General features: G+C 36.3%; 1 protein-coding gene across 1 annotated transcript in view; it reads right to left on the reverse strand.

Annotated features, from left to right (window-relative positions):
• The window catches only part of zc3h3 (zinc finger CCCH-type containing 3), a 114503-nt gene that overhangs the window by 31819 nt on the left and 70182 nt on the right, over positions 1-12502 (reverse strand). The gene's annotated exons all lie outside the window — the stretch shown is intronic.

Raw genomic sequence — 12502 nt, forward strand, 5'->3', positions numbered from 1 at the left:
CCCAGTGGTTGAACTAGGTACTGCACACCTGGTTCAAAACACATGCAAGTGCAGGTTGCCAGACTAACGACATCAACAGCAGTGTGCCTGAAAGTGTGCCTAAAGGCTGATTTAAACAGTTTTCTAACTAAAAAGCAATGGCATGCGAGTTTTTGTTCTAACCAACACCTGAAATATATGTTTTAGAAACATGACAATGATCACCTCAGGTCCCGCTCATGTGCTTTATTCAGTGTTAAATGCTAATAATGTGAGTTTGAATGCCATTTACCATAACATTTATTGCCATACTACTAAAAGCAGCAGCAGCAGACTACCATTTACCTTACCATTTCATTGGAGTGCAGTAAGTGTACTATTCTGTCCTTCTGAATGGCTGTATTTAATTTTCTGTCCTATTGGGTCTGGTGCACACAGTCCAATTGCTCATCACTGCAAATCTCATCACGTAGCATGTTGGTAGGACACAGAGTTATAATGTAACCTGCTCATCTAATGTTTACATTAGTAATATTTATAAAATTTGCTAATTAATAACCACCTCATGTGGAACTTTGAATCTGCGTCTCATTTTGAGCGCCACACCGGATGCGACACGACACAGCGCACACATGACAGTTGAAAATATCGCACATTCGCATGCTATTTAAAATGAAACTATTCAGATGGTGCTCTGTGGCACAGCAGAAATATGAACAGTGTCCTAAGTCTTGGCTGGGCGCTAGGGACAGCTGCCGACTTGCGGCGCCGCTGTGACACTGATATAAATTTATGTTTAGAATTCTAAAATGCATGTCGCTGTGTGGCGTATCTGGTGTGTGACCCCCTTTACTCTCCACCGAAGGTCACATTTCGGTTGCGGATACACATCTTGAGAGCCTTCCTAACTAAATGAATAAAATAGCGCATTTCCACAAAGGTAACCCGGGGTGCTGAAATATATAAATAAACTAGCATTGTGTGGGTTAAATGAAAAAAACAAAAACAGACATTCCAGCACGTATCGCACATTTTCAATGCACAATATCTGACTTTAGCAACGTTTTTCAGATAAACAAGATTGTTTACTCAGCATGTTTACTAAATATTTGCAAAAATATAAGGGTATGTTGATGCTTTAGAAGAGTCAAAAAACTTACATACAGCATCTTTAAACATTTGTCACAATGTAAGAACAAAAGTCAGTAAACATATACAACTGTTCTAGCGTGGTTTAACATTTTAATAAAACAATCATATATAATGTGCCTTTTATACACTGCTTATTTGTCCGAGGATTTGTTTTTCAACAAGAACTAGTCAACCCAGGTTTTTCAGAGAGATTAAAACTAAAAGGTGAACTTTGTATGAGTAACAAAGTTTTTACCAAGTGTTATTATTGTTTTATCTGTTACACATAGTAATATGTATTAAATATGAACTGTTATTATTTTTGAGAGTCCATCATTACAGCATCAAACTATAAATTCTATATATTATAACAGATTTACTTTTTCACAACCTGCCTTCAAAAACATCTTTAATTTCCGAATGTGAACAGTGTAGTGAGACAAATATTCCTTTTCCCCACATAATGTCCCTCCTTCAACACCCGCTTCCAATCTCATCCTCACCTTCCCAAACATACCCAACACTCTCTCACGCTCTCTCTCTTACTCCTGGCTCCTGTGTCACAGCACTCTGGTAAATTGCTCCTTTAATGGAGGGGACGGCCGTGTGGAAATGGAGAGAATTGAAAAGAGGAGGAAATCATTGAGATAATTGCCAGGGCATGAGGCCAGAGCAGAGAGACTGCCCCGCAAACATACTCCTTGATGCTTCTTCCTCTCAAACACGCACACACACACACGTAAAGGACACATCTCTCATATACCCATTTCTAAAGTAAATTGAGCATAATGGACAAATGTTAAATATTAAATCATTAATCACTTTATAAAGATGACTGACATAACCGGTTTCTTACTGACAAGATGTTGTTTAACCAAAGCATTGTAATGTAAATTCAACACAACACACTCACTGCTATTCATTCAGAGAACAACTTTTGTCAGTGCTCATTATCATACTCTGTATTATAGACCCACAAAACAGCATACAGTCTATTTCACCTTTCAAAGTATATATTTAAGACAGATTGTGGGAGAAGTTGTGTGTGAAGGAGTGTATGAGAGTAGCTACTCTGTATTAGGAGACATGAACTTTAGTACAAAATGTTTCGAGAGCCCAACAGCAAATCACCTCCAACATCAATCTACACCCAATACAAGAGCTTCGACTACACAATCTATTGCCTCGGCCAATATGTCCAGCCCCAGCCCACACATACAGCACAGCATCAACATGGAGCCCGAGCACTCCTACACACACAGAAAGCATCACTGGCTTCAATACAAACACACACACACTGATAAGCAAAAGATCCCATTAACTACCAACAGAAGTCCTAAATTATTACTAAATCACTTATAAGGTTTAAATAACTTTCTATATGATTAAAAATAATTCAAATGAGAGAGAGCATTTTTTTCGTGTGTAACTTTTTAGCTGCTTAGCTAACTAGCTGCTTTCACTTCCAAAGAAAGAAGGGTTGTGTTATGAACATAGGATGTTTGCAAGTCTAATGTACTTTAGCATTTGCCCATCTTTTTATTGCCCATCAGCAAGTGTATTTAAAAGTTAATAAAAACAGAGATTTTACATTACATTACATTACTTTACAATAATAAAAGCTGTAAGTTTGAAATGTCATTCAACATATTTATTTTAGATTGTGACACAAAACAAATTTTTTTTTTCTTTGTTTTCAATATATATTTTATTTAAAAACTTTTCTTTTCTTTGTCTTTAATGTTCAATGTAAATGTCAAAACTGGACAGTAAAAATGTCTTTTCTCTTTTGACTTCTCCAATTAGTCCACTTCAACTCACCGCAGGACATTTGTGTTCATCTGGATTCACTTTTAATAATCTGTTAAGAGTTTCAATAATCTGATGAATTACAGTTTGGAAGCAAAGACTGTTTGATTCTTCGTTTTCATCATGGTTTAAAGGGAATAACTTAAGTATTCTTTGGCCTGCCGCATTACTCTGTGGTCTATTGTAGGCGTGCAGAGGTATAGATTGCTCACGGTTCGGTTCTATCACAGTTTTAGGGTCAAGGTTTCATTTGTTCAGTTAAAAAAATAGTACCAAATGGTTCTAATGTTATAAGTACTGTGGTATCCCTAGTCCATAAATCAGAAATAAACAATCATTTCCACGACTTAAAATTTCAAATAACCTAAAAACTAAACTAAACATGCTAAACTGGAATGACATTCATCCTTCTTTGGACGATTTTAAATAATGTTTGTAAAAATACATTTTGGGATTTCACTGATGTAAAGTATTGTTCATCATATGTTCAAAATGGGGTTTCAGCATAAGATAAGAACAGACGCTCAAGAAAGCCAGGGCGTACTCACACTAGGCTATCCGAACCGTGCTCAGACAGGTTTAATCCCCATTGCCTAGCTCATTTGACAAATGCGAGTGCTATGAATAAGGCCCAGGCACAGTTCAGTTGGCCAGCCATGGCCCAGTTGTAAGAGGTATGCCAAAAATATTTGTAATTATATTAATTATAACTCCTTACATTTATATAGAACTTTTCTAGACACTCAAAGGGCTTTACACATTTTTGGAGGGAAATCTCTTCATCCACCTGGATGACACGACGGCAGACATATTGCACCAGATCGCACATCACACACCTGCTGATTGGTAGAGAAGAGACAGAGTGATGAAGCCAATTATGATGCGAGGATTGTTAGGAGGTCATGATGGACAGAGGCTAGTGGGCAAATTCAGCCAGGTTGCCGGGGTTAAACCCATACTCTTTTCGAAAGACATCCTGGGATTTTTACTGACCAAAGAGAGTCAGGACCTCGGTTTATGGTCTCGTCCGAAAGACAGTGCTTAATGAGCATTATAGAGTCCCCTTCACTCTACTGGGGCAATAGGACCCACACAGACTGCAGGTTAAGCGCCCCCCCTGCTGGTCTCACTAACACCACTTCCAGCAGAAACCTATCTTTCCCATGTGGTTTCCCATCCAGGTACTGACCGGGCACAGCCCTGCTTGGCTTCAGTGGGTGAACCAGTGAGTTGCAGAGAGCTACCTGCCAGCTTGGTTGGGCTTTGGTGCAGTACGCTTGTAGTGTGAATGCAACGCACGCCTGAGCATGTCTCATCTGCAATCACATCTGGGCATGGTTCAAGACAACCGTGCCTAGTGCGAGTACACCCTCAATCAGCTCCTATTAGCTGACAATTACAAAATACAATGGGTCAACACAAACTAAAAAGGTTGGTATATAGTCTTCAAAAATACGTTATTTGTGGTTCACTGAAGAAATAAAACCACCGAGCTTTGGAATGAGATAACGGTGAGAAAATGATAACTATATATACACTTTTGACATGTATTTAACACATCCACAGACCCAAAGTGCAGAACAACCTGTAGTATCTCCATGTCCTTTAATCTGTAAGAGCATATGTCAAACATACATCATAACCCACAGAGGTCTAGAACTGCTCAGTGACGGCAGCCATGGGAGCAATAATGAGGCGTAATGGGAGAACAGTTGCTGCCCTTACTGGGGCTCAGACAGGGCACCCAAGAGCCATAATGGAGCCTAATGTAGCCATGACATGGACATGGAACATGAAAAGCAGTTAACCTCAGTCATAGTGAGTCAGTGTGACAAATGGGCAAAATAAATGAGGCCAAAACTTGGAAGCAGAGTACATGTAATAGCATGCAAATGCTCTTCCATAGGGCTTTGTTTTAAAATGGAGGCTTGTGGCTGTAAACACAAGGTTTCTTGTGACCTCTTAGGTCTCTCGGTTTAACTCTGGAAAAGAAGGAAATAAAAGTAAGACAGGAAGCAAAGAGGGGAGCTCCATCATCCTTTGAGCTCCCAGCCAGTCGTCCTTGACCCTTAAGCGCTGATACCTTATCTTCAGCCAACCGGCACTCTTTAAATCACAGGTCGCCACAATATGCGTACCTTTAGTTGCTGTTCTGGTATCAGTTATGTTTGTGCTTCCTGTTACTGCAGTAACTCAGACTGGACGGTGTAAGAGCTTATCCGATATCAGAGGCAGAGTGAACCAGCCGTGCTAATACATGAGGTCTGGGGGGACATATCACATCGTCCCATGTATCACTTGAATGGCAGTAGGGAATTATTTTTATGGGACACACGATGGGTTGTAATTGCACTGTTAGAGTGGGACGTGATTTAGCATTTGGGGGCTCTGACCCTGAGGCTATGATATAAAAAGGTCTTTGTGCTCTTCTTGAGGGTCTGCTGGGGGATAGAAGTGAGGAGAAGTTGTTACTGAAATCATTTGCATGAAGACAGGAGGACTGTATTAAAACTGGAAATATCCAGTTGAGATGTTGGTCCATATTAACTAAAAAAGCGTCAGTCTGTCAGCTGTACACCCAAGAGGATCTCCCATTTTCCAACATCCTAAACGTGAGCTATTGAATTGAGAGGGCCATTTGATTGTAGAAAACGTATTGTCACATTCAAGCAACCAGTCTAAGATGATTTGAGCTTTGTGACATGGAACATCCCAAAATGGGAACACGGGTGGTAACTAAAAGATGAATACGGTCAGCAACAATAGAAAGGCTGGAGTGTTTATGTGCTGCTCAGTTTGTACTAAGGGGACCAAAGTGTGCCAATAAAACATTCCAATGCTATTACAACCATTGACACAAGACATGGATCCATGCTTTCATGTTGTTTATGTCAAATTTTGCCACTACCAAGCAGCCTTCCTCCCATCTTCTATTGCTAAAACTTGATTAGTCCAAAATGTAGCCTCAGTTTTCTGTTTTACCTGACAGCAATGCGAGTTGGTGTGGTCTTCTGCATCTGTGGCATATCTTTTTCACAGTTTGTCAAACTACAAATTCAGAGCTGCTTTTCAGCATACCTCAGATTGCCTTTTCTCTTTTTCAGACAATCTTTTGTAAACCCTTAAGATGAAAATCATGAAAATCAAAGTAAACTTCTGAATCACCTTGACGTGTCTGCCTAGCACCTTCAACCACTAAGTCACATTCAAAGTTATTTAAACCCCCAGTAACACTTTATTTTAGGGTGTCCTTGATATACACGTTCCATGTTCTTACTACAGTTATTATAATTAATTAGGCATGAATACTAACCCCAAACTCAAGTATGGTAAACATGTCATTCCCATCACCTGAAACTTGTGTTCATCGGTGGAACACAAATTAAGATATTCCAGATCACTTTATATTAAGTGGCCTTAACTAGGATGTACTTACACTGAAATTAATCATTTGTTAAAATGTACTTTTTGTGTGAATACACGTTTTTACAATGTACTTATGATTGATTAAATACCTGTATGTAATGACATCAGTAATTAATTTCTGTAATTATACTGTTGTCCATCCCTTACACATCAACTCGCCCTTAAACCTACCCATACCACCAAACCTGTGCCTAACTGATCCAAAATTGCACCAGAAGTGTTCTGCAATACATAATAAACACAGTAAGTACATTGTAGTTAGTTTTTGATGCAAGTACAAAGTAGTTAAGGCAATTTAATATGAAGTGGGACCTCCAGATGAAATCCATGAGCTCTTTATTATGGCAATACATACATTGTACTGCTTGAAATCAAAATGAATATCCTGACCTGATGTCTGAAAAAAGACAAAAGGTAAGCAAAGTTTTATATGATTACATTGAACCATAAGGAATGTTGACAAAGTTTTTTGATTCAGTTTATGGACTTTGAATGCCTTGTTACCTTTGCTGTCTATACAGGATGAGAGAGCTCCAGTATTTCATCTAAAATATCTTAATTTATACAACAGTTCTCTTTGGTTCTTGAACCTGATTGGCTAATAGCCATGCAATATTCAGTGCATCAGCTGCCATCAGCCTGTCTGAGCAGCAAGAAAGTGACGGTTGGCGTTCCGCCACAAGAAGGCAACAGAGACTGCATTACAAGTCCTTAGGAGAGAAAAACAACATTTTCTCAGCTTAAGTTTCAAACTACAGCAGAACAAATCATTATAAATAAGGTAAGCTATCTCTCTCTTTTGTATTTTGTATTGCTACAATTATACCTCAGAAACTGGTAGTGTTTGCTTTGCTCTGGCTTTTTTGGGGTTAATTATTGTGAAATCCCGATTGCAACAGAGAAATACTGGGAAATCTCTGTAGATTGATAAAATTTCATGTCGTTCAGCCTTATAACCTTAAAACGTGAGCAAAAAATACCTGTTTTGACATGACTTTAGGCATTACGCTAGAGAATCATTCAAATACTAGCTTTAAAGTGACGTTTGTAAACTGGCAACGGTCAGCTACAGATGTGAATGAGTGGTGGAAGAAAATAGTTTCTTTATAAAAAAGGGTTTTTAGACTCTCCGGGTTTAATTTTCATTTTTATACACATGATAATGCTGTCAAACTGTTGTATAATCGCAATATTAAACTTGTAGCAGTGCGATATGGCACTGGGCCTGTGCACACCTCTCACCAGTGCTGATATACAGCCACATCACACTGCTACTTATGTGATATTGCTCATTTGTGTTCCAAAAATGAACAAAGATCTCAGAGGACAACACGAGAGTGAGTAATTAATAACATTTTCATGTTTGAGTGAATTAATCCTTTAATTAATACCACTGTGCAATTAAATGAATAGTTACACTGTGAGATCACCTTAAAATATAGTGTAAATCCCTTTTCTTTTTTTTATTCTGAAGGTTTGTTTGAATTTAAGCAGATAATCTTGACCAAATCTACATGCCTAAATGCACCAATTTGCTGAAAAAAAAAAAAAAAAAGTTAAAAAGATTAGTTGACTTTTAAAGGTTGTAATGAGTTTCCAAATTTTATTAACAAAGACTTTTTTTAACAGTGTGCTCACATTAAGGAGGAATGAAATGCAAAGATATATCAGATATATGCTGATGATGACCCATCCCTCAAGGGGCTAAAGCGAATCTGTTTTTGTCCCTTTAATTCATTCTGTCAAAATAAACGCTTTTACAGCAAACACATTTGAGGCATCATGATTTTTATCACTCCCACTAGACACAAATCTCTTTTTTGCTAGTATGTGGCATATTTAGGGGGCATGGTAAGCAACCATCAGCAAGGATGAGCGCAGGGGACTTACACCTGTGTCAAAACTAAAACACATCAGTTCTGGTGCATGTGATGATCTGTTGAAGAATGCATGTTGCAGAAATAGGCATGCATGCCTGTCAGTTTAGATAACTGTAAGAGAAGTTCCATTTTCAAAACTTGGGAGCCTATCACAGTCACTTTATATGGATCATTGGGAGATCTCACATGAGAGCATGCATGTATGTGTGTCTTGTGTTTCGACCGCAGGACGAGCGCAGTTGAAGGAGAGGGCGAATCAGCACTCCGGCAGGGTGATTAACGATGTGACTTTTGTTTTGGTGACGGGGAAGAATTCACAGGCCGCACGGGCATTCACAATAATGCTTGTCTTGTCTATTTGGCTGCAGAGAAAGCATTAGTAAGCTCATCCTGAAGAATAGACAAAAAGAGTTACCCTTGAAATGAGCTAGCTGCTTTCACTTAACCAATTTTCCTTCTGTAAATGAGTTTTTGTTCACAGCAAAGTAGATAATGAGAGGGAATTAAAGTGATAACAATATTAAAGACTGTTACTGAAGAAAATCCTAAAATGACCTAACCAGCAGCTCAAAGGGCATGGGGTGGGGGTAAAAACTAAAGACTAAAAGAAAAAGACAAAAAAAAGAAAAGGAAAAAAAAAAGTGATCAACTGATAAAAGTGGTCATTAAAAACAGAAACATGAAATAATACACAAATAAGTGGATTATTGATCAAAAAGGAAGTCAATCTTAATTAAATTACTCTCCATGTCTGACAATGATATAGTATGTTATAGCACAACAACAACAAAAAAGCACCTTCTGATATTGCTTATTACAAGAATAGTATTTGAGCTTACACTTAGCATGGCTTTACAACAGTGATAGTTAATTTTTTATGCCTAAATGCTGGCATCCTGCCTAATCTACTTATAGGACTAAATGTACATTTTCACACTTTACATTTGAGTTCAACATTATTCAAATCTAGATTTAAAACTAATTCCGTGTTCTGCACTTTTCGCCCCATAGACTTCTGTTCATAGACACGCAGTGGTGGAAAGAGTACTGAAAAATCACTCAGGAAAAAGTACGATTACTTGCCTAAAAATGTATTGCGAGTAAAAGTACAGGCTGTAAATATTTCTCAAATTATGAGTAAAAACTAGACATTTCAAAAGTACTCAAAAGTAGTGAGTAAGGAATATTATGCTGTAAAAAGCATTTATATGTATTTTGTGCATGGGTCTAAACCTAACATTCTGTAACGCGTTTAGTTATTGCCCAGCACACGTCATAAGTTGTTAACATAAGGTTAGATTTAGGTTGTATATCAGGTGACTAAAATTCAATGTCTAGCCAGCGTCTAAGGACAATGTTATTTTGATGTTCAATAACAACGTCAAATGAGTGTATTTTGAGTGGATTGTTAGAAAGTGACCAAAATCCAACAGAGCCAACATCTTAAACCAACGTCATATTGACGTCAAATACTGACATTTATTCATCAGGAATGGCAACTAAAATTCAACATCTGAGAGACGTCATAGCGATAACATCCACACAATGTCAAGCTCATTAGACGTTAATATTTGCTTGGTTTTAGACTGAACGTTGGACACTGACGTTGGATTCTGACGTCAGCCAGATTTTTATTTCCAAATAAAATGCAACGTCCCATAACGTTGGGGTAAAACATCAATTTGACTACATGATGACGTCTTGTGCCTGCTGGGTGTTTAAGGCCATTTTAGTCAACATACAGTAAATGTCCGCCATCGTCTCATCAGTGACGAGCATCTAAACAGTCTCTCTAAAAATGGTCCATGTCTTGAGGTAGTTCATTATGATGCGATTTACCTTCTATGTGCGATTTGATTGGACAGGGATCACAGGACTCAAAAATAAAGTAGTGACTGCAGGTGGAAGGAAAGTAATGGAGTAAAAGTATCACTACAGCACTAAAAATGTTCTCAAGGGAAGGTAAAAGTACACTTAAAAAAAAAAAAACTACTTCGTAAAGTACAATTACTGAGAAAAGTGTTTTTTTGTAATTTCTTACTTTATAACACTGTACGCACGTGACTGCAGCAGACCAGAAACGCAAGCTCGTGTGACAAGTTTCGCAGTTCACAATAGAACGTTCAAGCTTAGTGAACTCTGACCTGTGAAATCTCATCATGTGATTGCCTGAGACCAATCAACGATCAAAACATGACCTCTTAGGACAGAAATTTAAAATATGGACCAATCGCTCGCTTTTTTTAATGTCTAACCATCTTGTTACATCTTACCCCTTTTTACAGCACTATACAACAGAATTTCACATGCACAAACTTTAGTGTGACCACAGCATTAGCAAAATTAAAACGTCTTGTTTTCTTTTTTCAATTTCATTATTAATACTAAGAAATAATTCTTAAGCACTAAATCAACATATCACATAATACTTTCTGAAAAATGATTCATCGGATTTACTAATTCTTTACTAACACATACTATTAAACTTTTTTTAATAAAAAGAAATTAAGGTAAGTTTAATTTATATGGGCTGGATTGAAACAAACTAATTAAATTTTGTAATGTTCAACTTAATTTGTTTGTTTAAATTTAGTCTATATAAACCTATTTGCAACCACTTACCTTAAAAAATTGTAAATCCAATAAATCATATATCCTGTATTTTTATAAAATAAAAAACAAATGTAAAAACAAATAAATAATACATTTACAGTGACTTGTGAATGTCTATTATTTAAAAAATAAAAACAAAAAGTATTTCCCTTCTTAACCTATATTATTATTTACCATGAATCTGTCTCAAAAATTTACATAAACCACACTGTTTGTTAACACTTGTCCTCCTAACAGTGTATTGCTCTACCTTGCCCTTCAGTACTCTTAATTCCCCTCTCTCGTTCCCTCTGCATGGTTCTCCCTCGTGCTTACCTCCCTTTCTCTCTCAGGAAGGGTGGATGAGATGAATGGAGAGGTGATGAAGAAGAGGAGAGGGGAGCAGCGCTGCAGCACATCCTGTACTGATCAATACCGGAGCACTAAACCTGATGAGGGCCACGCGGCCACTATACAACCACACCCACAGAGAGCATGACCGCACGTGTGAGAGTGGTAGACCAGAGAAAATAAAAGTAAAGTGTTTTTTGTTGTTGTTTCGTGAATATGAACAGTGTTTAAAGAATACACCAAGAACAATTAGCACCATTTCAATGTGGTCATGTCATTGGCCCATGAACATTTTCTGCTTGTTATCAAACTATTTCATAACAGTAATAAGAGGCAATTCAATCGTATCTTAATGTTAAAACAGCTATCATAACCTTATTTATCAATACGTGGCTCTTTTTGGATTCTCAGATGCTATAGAAATTAAAAATGTAAAACAAGAAATACGTTGGGACCATACTTTTTGTTTACATCCCTCAAAATGGTCTATAACACTAAATATATCCATGTGTGTTCTAAAATTTGGCTTAAAAAGTAAAAAATATAATATTATAGTGATGAGTCGGACAGTTACTTGGAGAAACAATCAAGATTAAAGTGATGGTTTCTTTGAGTAAATGTTTACGTATTATTTATTTAAAATTTTTTATAAATGTTAAACTGCTGTATAAAGTAGCAATAACTGAATTCAGCGCAATTAATAAAATATTTGATAAATATTTTAATATACTTATCAGCTAGAATTAATAACATGGATATTTTAAAAAACACTGACAATAATTAAACAAGATTTTTTTTGGCATTACAATTTCAAAAAATAGTATTACAAGCATTTTACTTTAATGCCTATCATTTAATGAACTGAAATAATATTATATACTACAATTTGAATTTATAAAATTAAAATATTAAACATTAAAAACCAGAGTAAAGGCGAAAATGGAGTGTAATAATATTTCATAATATAATATATAATCATTTTTACTGATTGTTTTCATCAAATTAATGCAAACTTGGCACAAACTAATGGCATATTAAAAGACTTTTATTGCAGTTGAGTTTGAATTATTTATTTTATTTATTTATCTAATTAATTATGACTTAATTATTACCTTTTTTGCATTTTGATATTCACTTGCAATGAGAAAATATGATTAATGATGTCATATAAATACTAAAATATGATACATTAATAATAGCAACAGCATTGACATTAAAAAATAAATAAGTAATACATTAATGTTTGTAATTATAATATCAAATTATACCAATATCTAAATACATTTACTAATATAAATATACAAGCAGATAATATATAAATTATTATAAATCTA

Source organism: Danio rerio, chromosome 6 (genome assembly GCF_052040795.2).
Source record: "Danio rerio strain M-AB ecotype USA chromosome 6, GRCz13ab, whole genome shotgun sequence".
Lineage (NCBI taxonomy): Eukaryota > Metazoa > Chordata > Actinopteri > Cypriniformes > Danionidae > Danio > Danio rerio.